The sequence below is a fragment of the Balaenoptera borealis genome, assembly GCF_965194805.1.
Source record: "Balaenoptera borealis genome assembly, chromosome: 19".
NCBI classification, from domain to species: domain Eukaryota; kingdom Metazoa; phylum Chordata; class Mammalia; order Artiodactyla; family Balaenopteridae; genus Balaenoptera; species Balaenoptera borealis.
The window spans coordinates 67949622-67968235 of record NC_138878.1 but is presented as its reverse complement, the minus strand read 5'-3'; the positions used below and the strand labels follow the sequence as shown (position 1 = coordinate 67968235).

The 18614-nt window shown below is 40.4% G+C and overlaps 1 protein-coding gene across 14 annotated transcripts in view; it reads left to right on the top strand.

The window, feature by feature from the left end:
- The window catches only part of LOC309617254 (zinc finger protein 671-like), a 67627-nt gene extending 50457 nt beyond the window's left edge, over window positions 1-17170 (top strand). For 13 of the 14 annotated variants that reach the window (XM_082369240.1, XM_082369246.1, XM_082369245.1 and 10 more), the window contains 2 exons: window positions 14973-15082; window positions 16833-17170. The gene's annotated coding sequence lies outside the window, so the exon portion shown is untranslated. Of the gene's footprint in view, window positions 1-14972; window positions 15083-15834 lie in introns of all 14 variants that reach the window. The other variant, XM_082369244.1, reaches the window with a different exon arrangement.
- The last annotated feature ends 1444 nt before the right edge of the window (window positions 17171-18614 follow it).

The window sequence follows — 18614 nt, the reverse complement described above, 5'->3', positions numbered from 1 at the left end:
GTGGGAAAAAAAATTGCAGAGAACTTCAATGTGCGGCTGAGGAAGCTCTGAGATTAATATCCGTTCACCGCTCAGGCCAAAATTGCTATATAAATAGGACCTCAGAAGCAGCCTGTGGGGTTCTTCCAAAACAATTATCCCCATCCCCACCAAGTTAATGTATTGGCTGCTGTTTGAAGTAAGCATTTCCTTTCTTTTCTTGATAGTTTTGCCGACTCTGTGGAAACTATTTGACGTGTCAAAACTTTTTAATGAATGTAATATGTTTTATGATGTGTTTTTCTTCTTTTGCGCAATGTGGTGTGACTTTACCCATGTTTTTCATGGCTATCCCTTTGTGGGAGAAAGAGGTGAAACAGGAGGGAAGGGGGCAGGGCACAGCCTTTAAAGGAATGACATATCCATAGGACTTGACTAAAACAAACAGGTTTGAACCAATTAGGTCCAAGATGGCGGAAGATTTGATTTCCAGTGGATTTTGAGGCTCATTATACTCCCATTGTAATACATGAGCATGTAAATAACACACCCACCTGCGCCCTGACAGGTTCTAAGGCTAACCTAAAAGGCCAAAAAGTGGGTGGTGGCCCAATTCCTGGAAATACCTGCCCCTTCCCGGGAAGTAGTTGGAATAATCCTCCCACTCAGCCTGTGAAATTACGTAGGACATAAAAAGTAACCACGTCATATTTTGAGGCCTCTCGCCTTCTGAGATGGCCCACACTCTGTCTATGGAGTGTGTTCCTCGCTAAATAAATCCACTTCTTACCTATCACGTTGTCTCTCACTGAATTCTTTCTGTGAGGAGACTTCAAGAACCTGAGGTTCATTAAGTCCTGAGACCAGGTGTGTGATCTCAAGTAAAGTCCCAATCTGAGTTGCATGGTTTCAGGGAGACCCCTTGCAGGGCCTGAGAGTGGGCACTTGTGTAACACTCGTAAATTAATTGTCCAAGGAGACACACATGCTGACAAAGCAAGAGACTTTATTGGAAAGAGGTGCCTGGGCGAAGAGCAACACAGTAGGGAACCCAGGAGAACTGCTCTGCCATGATGCTCGCAATCTCGCTTTTATGGTAACAGGGTTAGTTTCCGGGTTGTCTCTGGCCAGTTGTTCTGACTCAGGGTCCTTTCTGGTGGTGCACTCACCTCTCAGCCAAGATGGATTCCAGCATGAGGGGGATTCTGGGAGGTAGGCAGGACATATCATCTCTTCCCTCCTCCTTTCGGACCCTCCCACATTCTCCCAGTTAGCTTTCAGAGGCAGCACCTCTCTATCGGAACTTCCTGTTGTGAGACAACTCAGGCAAGTGGTTATCATTGTGCCTGGCCAAGGTGGGCGGTTTCAGTTCCCTAACACATTCATTTTCCTTTCTTGTGCTGTATTCTGTAGATATGAGTATATGAGTAAAATGTCTTTATACGTTCCCCTGTTGAAGGCTCTTCTTTGTTTATGTGTTTCTTTTTTCTTCTTTTTTTTTGTTTTTGGTCTACTTTCTGTATTTATAGCCATACCTGCCATCTGTTCTTGTGTATATACAGCATGCATTTGTCTAGCATATATGTTAAAATTGTTCTACTTAAATGAACATTTCCACTTTTTAATTTTGTTTTGTTCTTACTGATTTTAACTTAGTTCTTTGAATGAAATTATACATATTTTTCAACTATCCCATTGTTAGATTTTGATACAGACTTATTATACATTACATAAACTTAGTTTTACAGCATACACACACTTAGAGGGTTTTGGGTTTTTTTTAATAATTTTTATTGGAGTATAGTTGATTTACAATGTTGTGTTAGTTTCAAGTGTACAGCAAAGTAAATCACTTATAAATATACATATATCCATTCTTTTCTAGAGTCTTCTCCCATATAGGTCATTACAGAGTACTGAGTAGAGTTCCCTGTGCTATAAAATAAGTCCTAATTAGTTATCTGTGTTATATATAGTAGTGTGTATATATCAATCCCAGTCTCCCAAATTATCCCCCCCTCCCCACTTTCCCCCAGTAACAAGAAGTTTGTTTCTACACCTGTGGCTCTATTTCTGCTTTGTAAATAAGTTTATTTCTATTATTTTTTGTTTTTTAGCGATATCATCATCTGTCTTTCTCTGTTTGACTTATTCACTCAGTATGACAGTCTCTAGGTCCATCCATGTTGCTACCAATGGCATTATTTTGTTCTTTTTTATGGCTTTTTTATCCAGTGTGTATATGTACCATATCTTTATCCACTCCTCCATCGGTGGACACTTAAGTTGCTTCCATGTCTTGGCTGTTGTAAATAGTGCTGCAGTAAACATTGTGCTGCTTGTATCTTTTTGGATTATGGTTTTCTATGGATATATGCACAGGAGTGGGATTGCTGGATTATATGGTACTTCTATACTTAGTTTTTTAAGGAACCTCTATACTGTTCTCCATAGTGGCTGTACCAATTTACATTCCCACCAGCAGTGTAGGAGGGTTCCCATTTTTCCACATCCTCTCCAGCATTTATTATTTGTAGACTTTTTGATGATGGCCATTCTGACCGGTGTGAGGTGGTTCCCACTGTAGTTTTTATTTACATTTCTCTAATAGTAGTGATGTTGAGCATCTTTTCATGTGCTTTTGCCCATCTGAATGTCTTTGGAGAAATGTCTATTTAGGTGTTCTGCCAGTTTATTGATTGGGTTGTTTGTGTTTTTTTGATACTGATCTGCATGAACTGTTTTGATTATTTTGGAAATTAATCCCTTGTCAGTTGCTTTGTTTGCAAATACTTTCTCCCATTTTGTGGGTTGTCTTTTCATCTTGTTTATGGTTTCCTTTGCTGTGCACAACCTTGTAAGGTTAATTAGGTTCCATTTGTTTATTTTTGTTTTTATTCTCCTTACTCTAGGAGGTGGGTCAAAAAAGATCTTCCTGCACTTTATGTCAAAAGTGTTCTGCCTATGTTTTCCTCTAAGAGTTTTATAGTGTCTGGCCTTCACTTAGGTCTTTAATCAGTTTTGACTTTATTTTTGTGTATGGTGTTAGTGAGTGTCCTAATTTCACTCTTTTACATGTAACTGTCTAGTTTTCCTAACACCACTTATTGAAGAGACTGTCTTTTCTCCATTGTACATTCTTGCTTCCTTGGTCATAGATTAGGTGACCATAGGTGTGTGGGTTTATCTCTTGACTTTCTATCTATCCTGTTCCATTGATCCGTATTTCTGTTTTTGTGCCAGTACCAAACTGTTTTGGTTACTGTAACTTTGTAGTATAGTCTGGAGTCAGGGAGCCTGATTCTTCCAGCTCCGTTTTTCTTTCTCAAGGTTGCTTTGGCTATTTGAGGTCTTTTCTGTTTCCATACAAATGGTAAAATTATTTGTTCTAGTTCTGTGAAAACTGCCATTGGTAATTTGCTAGGGACTGCACTGAATCTGTAGATTGCTTTGGGTAGTATAGTCATTTTCACAATAGAGATTCTTCCAATCCAAGAACATGGTCTATCTCTCCATCTGTTTATGTCATGTTTGATTGCTTTCGTCAGCATCTTACAGTTTTCTGAGTACAGGTCTTTAGCCTCCTTAGGTAGGTTTATTTTTATTATTATTATTTTAATAAATTTATTTATGTATTTATCTTGGGCTGCATTAGGTCTTTGTTGCTCCATGCAGGCTTTCTCTAGTTGTGCCGAGCGGGGGCTGGGCTACTTCTTCGTGGTGGTGCGCAAGCTTCTCATTGCAGTGGCGTTTTTTTCTTGTTGCGGAGCACGGGCTCTAGGCATGCAGGCTTCAGTAGTTGTGGTACGGGGGCTCAGCTGTTCTGTGGCATGTGGGATCTTCCTGGACCAAGGCTCGAACCCATGTCCCCTGCATTGGCAGGCAGATTCTTAACCACTGCGCCACCAGGGAAGCCCCTTAGGTAGGTTTATTCCTAGGTAGTTTATTCTTTTCGTTGCAGTGGTGAATGGGATTGTTTCCTTAATTTCTCTTTCTGATCTTTCATTGTTAGTGTATAGGAATGCAAGAGATTTTTGTGCATTCATTTTGTATTCTGCAGCTTTACCAAATTCACTGATGAGTGTAGTAGTTTTCTGGTAGCATCTTTAAGATTTTCTCTGAGTAGTATCATGTCATCTGCAAACAGTGATAGTTTTACTGCTTCCAATTTGCATTTCTTTTGTTTCTTTTTGTTCTCTGATTGCCGTGGCTAGAACTTCCGAAACTATTGGCAGGAGTGGACATCCTTGTCTTGTACCTGATCTTAGAGGAAATGCTTTCAGTGTTTCACCTTTGAGAATGATGTTAGCTGTGGGTTTGTTGTATATGGCCTTTATTATGTTGAGGTAGGTTCCCCCATGCCAACTTTCTGGAGAGTTTATATCATAAATGAGTTTTGAATTTTGTCAAAAGCTTTTTCTGCATCTATTGAGATGATCATATGGCTTTTATTCTTTAATTTGTTAATATGGTGTATCACATTCATTGATTTGCATATATTGAAGAATCCTTGCATCCCTGGGTAAATCCTACTTGATCGTGGTGTATGATCCTTTTAATGTGTTGTAGTCAGTTTGCTAGTATTTTGTTGAGGAGTTTTTGCATGTATGTTCATCAGTGATATTGGCCTGTAATTTTCTTGTGTGTGGGTGGTATGTTTGGTGTTGATATCAGGGTGATGATGGCCACACAGAATGAGCTTGGGGGTGTCTCTTCTTCTGCAGTTTTTTATAGGTGTTTTCTTTTTAAATGTTTGATAGAGTTCTTCTATGAGGCCATCTGGTCCTGGTCTTTTGTTGGAATTTTTTTTCTAAATCAGTTTTAATTTCAGTACTGGTGGTGGTTTGTTCGTATTTTCTTTTTCTTCCTGGCTCAGTCTTGGTAGGTTGTACCTTTCTAGGAATTTGTCCATTTCTTCTAGGTTGTCCATTTTATTGTATATAGTTGCTTGTAGTAGTCTCTTAGGAGCCTTTGTATTTCTGTGGTGTCCGTTTTTATTGATTTGAGCCCTCCCCTGTTGTTCTTGATGACTCTGGCAAGGTTTATGTTTTCAAAAAAGCAGCTTTTAGTTTCATTGATCTTTGCTATTATTTGCTTTAGGTGTAAGTAAGGTTAGGTTGTTTATTGAAGATTTTTCTTGTTTCCTGAGGAAAGATTGTATTGTTATAAACTTCGCTCTTAGAACTGCTTTTGCTACATCCCATAGTTTTGGATCAGTGTGTTTTCATCATCCTTTGTCTCTATGTAAGTTTTTGATTTTCTCTTTCATGTTTTCAGTGATCCATTGTTTTTTAGTAACATGTTGTTTAGCCTCCATGTGTTGGTGTTTTTTTTTTTTAATAGTTTGTTGTGTAATTTATTTCTAATCTCGTATGGAAAAGGTGCTTGATAGGATTTCACTTATCTTAAATTTGCCAAGCTTTTCTTTGTGGCCCAGAATGTGTTCTATCCTGGAGAATGTTCTAGGTATACTTGAAAAGAATGTGTATTCGGTTGCTTTTGGATGCAATGCTGTTTAAATATCAATTAAGGCTATTGTGTCTAATGTGTCATTTAAGGCTTGTTTTTCCGTATTGATTCTCTGTCTGGATGATCTGTCCATGGGTGTAAGTGGGGTGTTAAAGTCCTCCCATCATTGTGTTGCTGTCAGTTTCTCTTCTTATGGCTGTTAGTGGTTTTTGCATTATAGATTGATCCCTTGATCATTGTGTAGTACTTCTTTGTCTCTTGTAACAGTCTTAAAGTCTATTTTGTCTGATATGAGTATTGCTACTCCAGCTTTCTTTGGATTTCATATAGGCAATTTCTTTTTTTTTTTTTTTTTTTCTTCCCATGGCTTGAGGGATCATAGTTCCCCAACCAGGCATGGAATCCAGGCCCTTGGCATTGAAATGACGGAGTTCTAACCCCTGGACTGCTAGAGAATTCTTGTCATTTTCTTAATTGTTTTGAATTTGTTTTTGTCTGGTTTTCTCTCTTCCCTTCCTTTTGATTTCATCTCTTGTGGTTTGATGATTATCTTTAGTGTTGCGTTTGGGATTTTTTTTTTTTCTTTTTTTGAACCTATTGTAGTTTTTTGGTTTGCAGTCTGCATGTGTTTTTTTAATTTTGTTTTTCTTTTTGGCTGAGTTGGGTGTTTGTTGCTGTGCGGGGGCTTTCTCTAGTCGCGGTGAGTGGGGGCTACTCTTCATTGCAGTGTGCAGGCTTCTCATTTCCATGGCTTCTCATTGCAGAGCATTGGCTCTAGGCACATGGGCTTCAGTAGTCGCAGCACATGGGCTCTAGAGTGCACGCTCAGTAGTTGTGGCACACAGGCTTAGTTGCTCCGTGGCATGTGTGATCTTCCCGGACCAGGGCTCGAACCTGTGTCCCCTGCATATATGTGGTTTTTATATAGCAGTCTATATATGTACAGGATTGTTTTAAGGTGCTGGTGTCTTAATTTCAAATGCAATTCCCATTTCCTGCATTTGTACTCTCCTCATGGTTGCTGTTTTGATATCATATTTTGTGTGTGGATGATTTCCTTCTTTTACTGTATGTTTGCCTTTACTGATGAGCTTTCCCTTTTGTGATTTTTTTGTTTCTAGTTGTGGCCTTTTCTTTTCCACCGAGAGAAGTTCTTTTAGCACTTGTTGCAAAGTTGGTCTGGTGGTGCTGAATTCTCTTTACTTTTGCTTGTCTGTCTGTAAAGCTTTTAATTTCTCCATCTAATCTGAATGAAAGCCTTGCTGGGTAGAGTATTGTTTGTTGTAGGTTTTTTCCCTTTCACCACTTTAAATATAAATATATTGTGCCACTCTGGCCTGCAGAGTTTCTGTTGAAAAATCAGCTGATAGCCTTATGGTTATCATTCCTTTGTATGTTATTTGTTGCTTTGCCCTTGTTGCTTTTTTTTTTTTTTTTTTTAGTATTAGTTGTGTTGTTTGTTTGTTTTTTTATACTGCAGGTTCTTATTAGTCATCAATTTTATACACATCAGTGTATACATGTCAATCCCAATCGCCCAATTCAGCACACCACCATCCCCACCCCACCACAGTTTTCCCCCCTTGGTGTCCATATGTCTGTTCTCTACATCTGTGTCTCAACTTCTGCCCTGCAAACCGGCTCATCTGTACCATTTTTCTAGGTTCCACATACATGCATTAATATACGATATTTGTTTTTCTCTTTCTGACTTACTTCACTCTGTATGACAGTCTCTAGATCCATCCACGTCTCAAAAAATGACTCAATTTCGTTCCTTTTTATGGCTGAGTAATATTCCATTGTATATATATATATAAAGAAGAGTACCACATCTTCTTTATCCATTCATCTGTTGATGGGCATTTAGGTTGCTTCCATGACCTGGCTATTGTAAATAGTGCTGCAATGAACATTGGGGTGCATGTGTCTTTTTGAATTACGGTTTTCTCTGGGTATATGCCCAGTAGTGGGATTGCTGGGTCATATGGTAATTCTATTTTTAGCTTTTTAAGGAACCTCCATATTGTTCTCCATAGTGGCTGTATCAATTTACATTCCCACCAACAGTGCAAGAGGGTTCCCTTTTCTCCACACCCTCTCCAGCATGTGTTGTTTGTAGATTTTCTGATGATGCCCATTCTAACTGGTGTGAGGTGATACCTCATTGTAGTTTTGATTTGCATTTCTCTAATAATTAGTGATGTTGAGCATCTTTTCATGTGCTTCATGGCCGTCTGTATGTCTTCTTTGGAGAAATGTCTATTTAGGTCTTCTGCCCATTTTTGGATTGGGGTGTTTGTTTCTTTAATATTGAGCTGAATGAGCTGTTTATATATTTTGGAGATTAATCCTTTGTCCGTTGATTCGTTTGCAAGTATTTTCTCCCATTCTGAGGGTTGTCTTTTCGTCTTGTTTATGGTTTCCTTTGCTGTGCAAAAGCTTTGAAGTTTCATTAGGTCCCATTTGTTTATTTTTGTTTTTATTTCCATTACTCTTGGAGGTGGATCAAAAAAGATCTTGCTGTGATTTATGTCAAAGAGTGTTCTTCCTATGTTTTCCTCTAAGAGTTTTATAGTGTCCAGTCTTACATTTAGGTCTCTAATCCATTTGGAGTTTATTTTTGTGTATGGTGTTAGGGAGTATTCTAATTTCATTCTTTTACATGTAGCTGTCCAGTTTTCCCAGCACCACTTATTGAAGAGACTGTCTTTTCTCCATTGTATATCTTTGCCTCCTTTGTCATAGATTAGTTGACCATAGGTGCGTGGGTTAATCTCTGGGCTTTCTATCTTGTTCCATTGATCTATGTTTCTGTTTTTGTGCCAGTACCATATTGTCTTGATTACTGTATCTTTGTAGTATAGTCTAAAGTCAGGGAGTCTGATTCCTCCAGCTCCGTTTTTTTCCCTCAAGACTGCTTTGGCTATTCGGGGTCTTTTGTGTCTCCATTCAAATTTTAAGATGATTTGTTCTAGCTCTGTAAAAAATGCCATTGGTAATTTGATAGGGATTGCATTGAATCTGTAGATTGCTTTGGGTAGTATAGTCATTTTCACAATGTTGATTCTTCCAATCCAAGAACATGATATATCTCTCCATCTGTTGGTATCATCTTTAATTTCTTTCATCAGTGTCTTATAGTTTTCTGCATACAGGTCTTTTGTCTCCCTAGGTAGGTTTATTCCTAGGTATTTTATTCTTTTTGTTGCAATGGTAAATGGGAGTGTTTCCATAATTTCTCTTTCAGATTTTTCATCATTAGTGTATAGGAATGCAAGAGATTTCTGTGCATTAATTTTGTATCCTGCAACTTTACCATATTCATTAATTAGCTCTAGCAGTTTTCTGGTGGCAGTTTTAGGATTCTCTATGTATAGTATCATGTCATCTGCAAACAGTGACAGTTTTACTTCTTCTTTTCCAATTTGTATTCCTTTTATTTCTTTTTCTTCTCTGATTGCCGTGGCTAGGACTTCCAGAACTATGTTGAATAATAGTGGTGAGGGTGGACATCCTTGTCTCGTTCCTGATCTTAGAGGAAATGCTTTCAGTTTTTTACCATTGAGAATGATGTTTGCTGTGGGTTTGTCATATATGGCCTTTATTATGTTGAGGTAGGGTCCCTCTATGCCCACTTTCTGGAGAGTTTTTATCAGAAATGGGTGTTGAATTTTGTCAAAAGCTTTTTCTGCATCTATTGAGTTGATCATATGGTTTTTATTCTTCAATTTGTTAATATGGTGTATCACATTGATTGATTTGCGTATATTGAAGAATCCTTGCATCCCTGGGATAAATCCCACTTGATCGTGGTGTATGATCCTTTTAATGTGTTGTTGGATTCTGTTTGCCTGTATTTTGTTGAGGATTTTTGCATCTATATTCATCAGTGACATTGGTCTGTAATTTGCTTTTTTTGTAGTGTCTTTGTCTGGTTTTGGTATCAGGGTGATGGTGGCCTCATAGAATGAGTTTGGGAGTGTTCCTTCCTCTGCAATTTTTTGGAAGAGTTTGAGAAGGATAGGTGTTAACTCTTCTCTAAATGTTTGATAGAATTCACCTGTGAAGCCATCTGGTCCTGGACTTTTGTTTGTTGGAAGATTTTTAATCACAGTTTCAATTTCATTACTTCTGATTGGTCTGTTCATATTTTCTGTTTCTTCCTGGTTCAGTCTTGGAAGGTTATACCTTTCTAAGAATTTGTCCATTTCTTCCAGGTTGTCCATTTTATTGGCATAAAGTTGCTTGTAGTAGTCTCTTAGGATGCTTTGTATTTCTGTGGTGTCTCTTGTAACTTCTCCTTTTTCATTTCTGATTTTATTGATTTGAGTCCTCTCCCTCTTTTTCTTGATGAGTCTGGCTAGTGGCTTATCAATTTTGTTTATCTTCTCAAAGAACCAGCTTTTAGTTTTATTGATCTTTGCTATTGTTTTCTTTGTTTCTATTTCATTTATTTCTGCTCTGATCTTTATGATTTCTTTCCTTCTGCTAACTTTGGGTTTTGTTTGTTCTTCTTTCTGTAGTTCCTTTAGGTGTAAGGTTAGATTGTTTATTTGAGATTTTTCTTGTTTCTTGAGGTAGGCTTCTATAGCTATAAACTTCCCTCTTAGACCTGCCTTTGCTGCATCCCATAGGTTTTGGATTGTTGTGTTTTCATTGTCATTTGTCTCTAGGTATTTTTTGATTTCCTCTTTGATTTCTTCAGTGATCTCTTGGTTATTTAGTAACGTATTGTTTAGCCTCCATGTGTTCGTGTTTTTTACGTTTTTTTCCCTGTAATTGATTTCTAATCTCATAGCATTGTGGTCAGAAAAGATGCTTGATATGATTTCAATTTTCTTAAATTTACTGAGGCTTGATTTGTGACCCAAGATGTGATCTATCCTGGAGAATGTTCCGTGCGCATTTGAGAAGAAAGTGTAATCTGCTGTTTTGGGATGGAATGTCCTATAAATATCAATTAAATCTATCTGGTCTGTGTCATTTAAAGCTTCTGTTTCCTTATTTATTTTCATTTTGGATGATCTGTCCATTGGTGTAAGCGAGGTGTTAAAGTCCCCCACTATTATTGCGTTACTGTCAATTTCCTCTTTTATAGCTGTTAGCAGTTGCCTTATGTATTGAGGTGCTCCTATGTTGGGTGCATATATATTTATAATTGTTATATCTTCTTCTTGGATTGATCCCTTGATCATTATGTAGTGTCCTTCCTTGTCTCTTGTAACATTCTTTATTTTAAAGTCTATTTTATCTGATATGAGTATAGCTACTCCAGCTTTCTTTTGATTTCCATTTGCATGGAATATCTTTTTCCATCCCCTCTCTTTCAGTCTGTATGTGTCCCTAGGTCTGAAGTGGGTCTCTTGTAGACAGCATATATATGGGTCTTGTTTTTGTATCCATTCAGCAAGCCTGTGTCTTTTGGTTGCAGCATTTAATCCATTCACGTTTAAGGTAATTATCGATATGTATGTTCCTATGACCATTTTCTTAATTGTTTTGAGCTTGTTTTTGTAGGTCCTTTTCTTCTCTTGTGTTTCCCACTTAGAGAAGTTCCTTTAGCATTTGTTGTAGAGCTGGTTTGGTGGTGATGAATTCTCTTAGCTTTTGCTTGTCTGTAAAGCTTTTGATTTCTCCATCAAATCAAAATGAGATCCTTGCTGGGTAGAGTAATCTTGGTTGTAAGTTCTTCCCTTTCATCACTTTAAGTATATCATGCCACTCCCTTCTGGCTTGTAGAGTTTCTGCTGAGAAGTCAGCTGTTAACCTTATGGGAGTTCCTTTGTATGTTATTTGTTGTTTTTCCCTTGCTGCTTTCAATAATTTTTCTTTGTCTTTAATTTTTGCCACTTTGATTACTATGTGTCTCAGCGTGTTTCTCCTTGGGTTTATCCTGTATGGCACTCTCTGTGCTTCCTGGACTTGCGTGGCTATTCCTTTCCCATGTTAGGGAAGTTTTTGACTATAATCTCTTCAAATATTTTCTCGGGTCCTTTCTCTCTCTCTTCTCCTTCTGGGACCCCTATAATGCGAATGTTGTTGCGTTTAATGTTGTCCCAGAGGTCTCTTAGGCTGTCTTCATTTCTTTTCATTCTTTTTTCTTTAGTCTGTTCCACAGCAGTGAATTCCACCATTCTGTCTTCCAAGTCACTTATCCGTTCTTCTGCCTCAGTTATTCTGCTATTGATTCCTTCTAGTGTAGTTTTCATTTCAGTTATTGTATTGGTCATCTCTGTTTGTTTGTTCTTTAATTCTTCTAGGTCTTTGTTAATCATTTCTTGCATCTTCTCGACCTTTGCCTCCATTCTTATTCCGAGGTCCTGGATCATCTTCACTATCATTATTCTGAATTCTTTTTCTGGAAGGTTGCCTATCTCCACTTCATTTAGTTGTTTTTCTGGGGTTTTTTCTTGTTCCTTCAACTGGTATATATAGCCCTCTGCCTTTTCATCTTGTCTATCTTTCTGTAAATGTGATTTTTGTTCCACAGGCTGCAGGATTGTAGTTTTTCTTGCTTCTGTTGTCTGCCCTCTGGTGGTTGAGGCTATCTAAGAGGCTTGAATGGGAGGTTCTAGTGGTGGGTAGAGCTGACTGTTGCTGTGGCGGTCAGGGCTCCATAAAACTTTAATCCACTTAACTGTTGATGGGTGGGGCTGGGTTCCCTCCCTGTTGGTTGTTTTGCCTGAGGCAACCCAACACTGGAGCCTACCTGGGCTCTTTGGTGGGGCTAATGGCAGACTCTGGGAGGGCTCATGCCAAGGAGTACTTCCCAGAACCTCCGCTGCCAGTGTCCTTGTCCCCACGGTGAAACAGAGCCAGCCCCCGCCTCTGCAGGAGACCCTCCAACACTAGCAGGTAGGTCTGGTTCAGTCTCCCCCAGGGTCACTGCTCCTTCCCCCGGGTCCCGATGTGCACACTATTCCATGTGCGCCCTCCAAGAGTGGGGTCTCTGTTTTCCCCAGTCCTGTCGAAGTCCTGCAATCAATTCCTCCTCTCGTTGCCGGACCCCCAGTTTGGGAAGCCTGATGTGGGGGCTCAGAACCTTCACTCCAGTGGGTGGACTTCTGTGGTATAAGTGTTCACCAGTCTGTGAGTCACCCACCCAGCAGTTATGGGGTTTGATTTTACTCTGATTGCACCCCTCCTACCGTTTCACTGTGGCTTCTCCTCTGTCCTTGGACGTGGGATATCCTCCTTGGTGAAGTCCAGTGTCTCCTGTCGATGATTGTCCAGCAGCCAGTTGTGATTCTGGTGCTCTCGCAAGAAGGAGTCACCCTTGTTGCTTTTAATATTTTTCCTTTGTGTTTAATTTGTATCAGTTTGATTAATATGTGTTTTGGTGTGTTTCTCCGTGGGTTTATCCTGTATGGGACTCTGCACTTCTTGGACTCAGGTGATGTTTCCTTTCCCATATTAGGGATGTTTTCGGCTGTAATCTCCTCAAATATTTCTCAGGCCCTTTCCCTTTCTCTTCTTCTGGGACCCTTATAATGCAAATGTTGGTTCATTAAATGTTGTTATTTCCACCACTCTGTCATCCAGCTCACTTAGTCGTTCTTCTACCTTAGTTATTCTGCTATTGAATCCCTCTAGTGTATTTTTCATTTCAGTTATTGTATTGTTCATCAAATCTACCTTTCTTTTAAACATTTCTTGTATCTTCTCCATCTGTTTCCATTCTTTTTCTGAGATTTTGAATCATCTTTACTATCATTACTCTGATTTCTTTTTCAGGTAGATTGCCTAATCTTCTATGTGATTGTACTCTTCAAATAATGCTTATGTATTGTTTTATTTATTTTTGGCTGTGTCAGGTCTTAGTTGCAGCACACAGGATCTTTCGTTGAAGCACACGGGCTCAGTTGCCCCACCACGGTATGTGGGATCTTAGTTCCCTGACCAGGGATCAAACCTGCATCCCCTGCATTGGAAGGCAGATTTTTAACCACTGGACCACCAGGGAAGTTCCCGAATAATATTTATTTTAGTGGAAAATCATAAATGATTAAGATATCTTGTTAAAATACTTGTTTTAAGGGTGATAAAATGAATCATTGTAAGTGTAAAAAGTTATAATGCTTTGTGAATCCCTAGCAAGATGTTAAGAACTCAAGAAGGTATTTCTGTGTTTCTACAATGCAGATGGACTAGAGATCAAGTCCTATAGCTTGTTGCAGTTCTTTTAAGTTTAAAGAGTCAGCAATGATGCCCAGTTATCCCCAACTGCTGGAGGCCAAGCACTTTTACTCTGATTCTGGCAAGAAACCCCTTTTTCAGAGTCATTTTCAATGTGAATTCAGTAAATTGTGGTTCATGATCTCTACCCCTGGAGAAGCTAGTAGGAAATTACAGATAGCCTCTCTGAACAGGTATGGAAAGAAAAAAATGGATATATCAAAGAATGGTGGATAAATATAAAAAGTACATATTCTTGACTCCTATTATATAATGTTAGCATAATTCCAAATCAGAATTTAATCTATGGATTATGTAAGGTGGAGATTTTTTTAAAAATAATTTTTAATATAACCAAAGTAAAATTTGAAAAGGAAGAAGAACCATTTCCTCCCCAACACAATCCCTATTCTTCTGGCTCACTGGGCTCTAGTCACACTAGCCTCATGGATGCTGCATGACTCTGATAGAGAGGCTTTGCACTTTTTTGTCCCACTTCTGGACAGCCTTTTCTCAAGGTATCCACATGACCTTATGGCACAACTCTATAACATTTTCTGGTCTCTTTTACATGCTTTATTTTTCTCTTGAGTATTTGTCTTTGCCTGAAATATTAAATGGTTCACTCATTAATGTTTCACATTCAGCAGAATTACTTATGGCCCCTGCACTGGTGTCAGGTGTCTTCGTGGACTTGGTGTCTGTAGAACCGAGGTTTTATGGACAGATTCCCAGTTTTGGCAGCCAGTGTGGACTGAGACATGAAAGGTTGTCTTAGTAATGGGGCTAATACATACAAATTGCTTGAGGATGTGATTGAGATGGGAGTGCTCTAGGACTTGTAGGTCTTTGTTAACAACTGGTAAGGACAGAGAGCAAGGGGGCCAGAGTTAGAATGGTAGCACAAGGTTTCTGTTCTGAGAATGATGGCAGACATGTAATGTATGAGGAGGTCCAGTGAGTGATATGCATGTGGGGAAGGTGTATGAAGTAATTGCCCCAGGCCCTAGTACTAGGAGTATAAGAGAGAAGGATGGGGCTAAGTTTGCTTGTGTCTGGGAGACATGATAGTGGGTACACTCAGGCTCTTGTCTTGGAGGAAAGGGAAAGGGCCCTGCATAGCAGGCTCACACATTAGATGGTATCTATCTGTCCACCTGCCTGTTGTTGCTCAGGGTTGTACGTACTGATCAGGGAAGCATGAAGAGTTATTGGACCCCACTGCCCTATGTCACGGAGCTGGGGTGGATGATGAACCCAGAGTGAGTATGGGCTGGGGTTAGAAGTACTTATGGGGTCCTGGGGAGAGAGGCTGCTTATGTACAAATCTGTCCCATCATTCACAGGGCCCTGTGACCTTTGAGGACGTGGAAGGAATGGAAGCTTCTTAATGAGGTGCAGAGATTCCTGTCCTCTGATGTGATCCTGGAGACCTCTGTACTTGTTGTGTCATTGGGTAAGGCCCTCCCACCTATCAGCATCCTGGGCAGGTCTCTGCCTTTCCCCTTTTTTCCAAAGGCAAGTCTGTTTTTTCACAGCTAGACAGTGGGTACATCTCTATTACTGCTTCCCTCTCATCTGTGTTATTGGTGCCAAGGCTGAGTGAGTGTGTATATGACTTCCTTTTAGAAGTATCCCCAATACCAGCAGCTCTGAAGTTTTTCTGGGACATAAGACTTGGAATTAGTTCAGTGGGTTCCATTAGTCTCAGCCACTCCCTGCTAAATTGACTCTGTAGACCGATACACCTCTGTGCTCCAGGTTCTGCCCCCTTCCAGCTGATATTTCCTGGGCCCTGACTGTACCAGCAATTGTTGGGATCCAGCATGGTCACTGGTTCATTTTGTGATACTGTTTTTCTTTCCTGAGGTTTTTTTGGGGATTGGTTGTTTTCCTGGGCTAGTACTGACTGCTCACCTGTCCTGTTTTTCCCTTAGGACTTGCATTTTCTAGGTCCCGTGTTGTCCATCTGGAGCTGGGAGGTGAACCCTGGGTACATGACAGAGTGGACATGACTCCAAGCCCTAGCATGAGGGGCTCAAAGTGGGCTTGGCTCCATTGATTTGGCATCAGGGGTTCAAATTATATCAGGATCATGTCCTGTGCCCCACAGTGTTTTGCTGCCAAAGCCAGCGACTGTGTACCACATTTCTGTGTGCACTCCCCCCATCATTGTGTCATTTCTCTGCTTTCATGTTTTTGGCACAGAGCAGAGCACAAGGAGATAACTTCTGAGCAGAATGTTTCTGTAGAAGTGCCACGAATAAATACTTCAGAGGCAGACCTGTCCACCCTGAAGTCCTATCCCTGGGATAGGTGCTGCCTGGCCTTAGACAGTAGTTTGTGTGTAGCTGAAGACTTGGGAACAATTCCTGGCCAGAAACTGTGTGTGTCAGGTGTGAAATTTCACCAGCACAGTGGAGGGAAACTCTTTAGAAGAGACATGGGTAAGGCCTTTATGAGGAGCCACATAGTCCATGCATCCAAGAACTCTTTCACATGCCAGGAGGCTGGGAAGGATTTCCCTGGTAGCTCTAGCCTTCTCCAGCACCAGGTCACTCCACAAAAGGATGGTGGCTGCACAGCAGTGTTTCACAATGGTCAACATCTCTATAAGTGCCATGAATGTAGGAAAGTCTACCTCTGGATGTATAGGCTTGCAAAGCGTGAGAGTCCGCACAGGAGAGAGGCCTTATGAAGACAGACAGTCACACTGGAGAAAAAAAACACATGCATGCACTAAATATGGAGAGTTCTTCAGCCAAAGCACCCAGCTTACTGAACACCAAACAAACAGGTCACACCACAGAAAAAGACCATATGAGTGCAGCAAATGTAAGAAAGCTTTCAGCCAAAGGTCTATAACCTCATCTGTCACCAGAGTTCCTACTGGAGAAAGGCCTTCAAATGAGATGAGGAGAGAAGCCAAATGAGCTGTCTCCTTAGTTAATACATCATACTGAATAGGCTCTGTGAGCAACTCATCAATGGAAGTTGAATGCCATACATCTGAACAGCCCTAGTGTGCAGACTGCCTGTGAGTACGAGGTTTGTAGGAAGCTTTTCAGGAGCTATATATGCTGTACTTTCTGACTTACTGTCACGGGGTCTTTATGTTTCATATTCTAATTTTTTTTTTTTTTTGGCCACATCACACACCATGGTGCATCTACCCCAACCACGGATCGAACCTGTGGCCCCTGCAGTGGAAGTACAGAGAAGTCTTACCCCTGGACCACGGAAGCCCCTGGTTTCATATTTCAAAATGAATGAATAGGGTTGTATCCCTTTTGCATTCTAACAGTATGGGAACCTCCCATCTCCTGTGTTCCTCACCAGTAGTGGGTTGGTATGGTTAGTGTTTTGAATATTACCTGTTTTAAAAGTGTGGATACATGCCTCACTGTGGTCTGATGCATTTCCCTAGTGATTCAGGATGTTGAACATTCCTGTGTTCATTTGCCAGGTGTATGTCTTCTTTGATTAAATGTCTTTTTATTATAGCTACTGTGGAGACAATAAAAAGAAATGAGTTGCAACTTGATTTTTCTCAGTGACTTTGCTGGATGGAATAAACATTTAGTACCCCACGTGTAGTCCTCACTATTATAACATAGTTTCCATTACTGTAAGTCTAGCTAGACACCTACTTTAAAAAAAAAAACCCAACCCCCCCCTTGTTGTGTTTGCCAATTTCCCTGGTACGAATACTCCAACTGTGGGGAGTTTCACACTGTGAACAAGAGGTCATTTTACTGAACCAGAGGTGCAAGAAGCCAAACACTGGGATATCAAAGCTTGCAGGAGAGGAATTTCACTCCCACGGCAGCAAGCCAGGAGACAAAAAGTCTCACAACCACCTTCCTGGAGGTGAGGTGCTGTAGGGACAAAGAGGCAGGGTGGTAGTCCTAGGTGGGGGAAAGGGCAATCAGAGAGAAAAGGTGAGGCAGTAGTCAGTGTGTGCAGGTGTATCTGCATTACAGGCTTCTGTTCTTCATGCATAGCTGGACAAGAGCTGACTCCAAGTTCCTAAGAAACCCCTTTCCTGCAGTGACCCCACCCGTCAGAGGTGTTATCTACACAGTGGGGGGCGCTTCCCTGTTGGTCCAGTGGTAAAGAATCCACCTTCCAACGTAGGGGATGAGGGTGATTCAATCCCTGGTCAGGGAACTAAGATCCCACATGTGGAGGGGCAACTAAGCCTACATGCCACAACTACTGAGCCCACCACTCCCCAACTAGAGAAGAGAAAACCTACATGGCCCAACTAGGGAGAAAGTTTGGAGCATATGCAAGTAGGAGGAAAAAAACCCACCAAAGTGAGCTTAACCAATTAAGGCACTTCACAAGCAGAGGGGTTTTGACATGCTATTTGTTCCTTTTTCTATAATTCTAGCTCAAGAAGTTGTTAGTCATCAGCTTCTGTTAACCCTCTATGGGGGCACAGTTTCAAGGTCATCCAATGTGGACTTGGGAAACACATGCAGTAGCACTCCTTTCTAGTACTTCCCTTATACAGATGCCCATAAATAAGGTTGAAGAACATAGATAATACCAACATGTGCTAAAACAGGAGTACGGGTTTTGAGTATTTTTACTTGACCTGTATAAAGGATAACATCACAGGCCTGAGTTGTCCAATCTGTATTCATTCCAAAGAAACGTTTGGCAGAGTGGCCCAACTCTTGGGAGATAACTTCTAAGCCCTTGAAACATTTGGACTAATAAGAGTGTGTTTATTTACCCGGGGCCTTGTGCCATGCTAGCTAATTTATACTAATAATTTGACATACCAGTGGGTAGGGGAGCCTTAGGGTCTTCTGTAGCAGTTTGACATTCAGAGAAGCTAGAGAATAAGTTCAGCCACACAGGTGTCCCTTGTGTGTGACATATTAAGAAAACCCTCTATAACACCAGGTCTTGTGTGAGGTCCCCTGCTAGCAGTACACTTCATATTGTCACCCACAGATGCTGTGAGACCTAAGTGA